This window comes from Sus scrofa, chromosome 4 (genome assembly GCF_000003025.6).
Source record: "Sus scrofa isolate TJ Tabasco breed Duroc chromosome 4, Sscrofa11.1, whole genome shotgun sequence".
NCBI classification, from domain to species: Eukaryota; Metazoa; Chordata; class Mammalia; order Artiodactyla; family Suidae; genus Sus; species Sus scrofa.
The window spans coordinates 27,985,834-27,986,269 of record NC_010446.5 but is presented as its reverse complement, the minus strand read 5'-3'; positions in this window follow the sequence as shown (position 1 = coordinate 27,986,269).

Below are 436 nucleotides of genomic sequence, written 5' to 3'. Positions count from 1 at the left end.
TTCTCTTGTCATTTGTATTTATTTTTAGTTATTATGGGAACGCTATATGATTTCTCTAAATTGAGGGTTCATAAAGGATAATTTATCTGTTAGTATAATAAATTTTGCTGCTTGTCTCCAATAGTGGACCAGTATTGAAGTCTGCATTGGTCATGATTTTCATGTGTGAGATTTTAGTTTTTGTTTGATTTGTTTTTAAATTATTTTTTAAATTATTTTTTTAATAGTTATTTTCCCTGATTTTTGATTTTTACTTAGAAATAAAGACTGGATAGAAATTATAGTCTATATGATTAGTTAGGAAGAAGGAAAATTTTCTCATGGAAAGGATAGTAATTCTTGAATTTTTTTGACCTCTGTTGGTATGTAAACTAAATTCCTGTATTAAATTGGGTATATTGTCCCAGAAGAAGTCATGGAGTTAAATATACGTGGC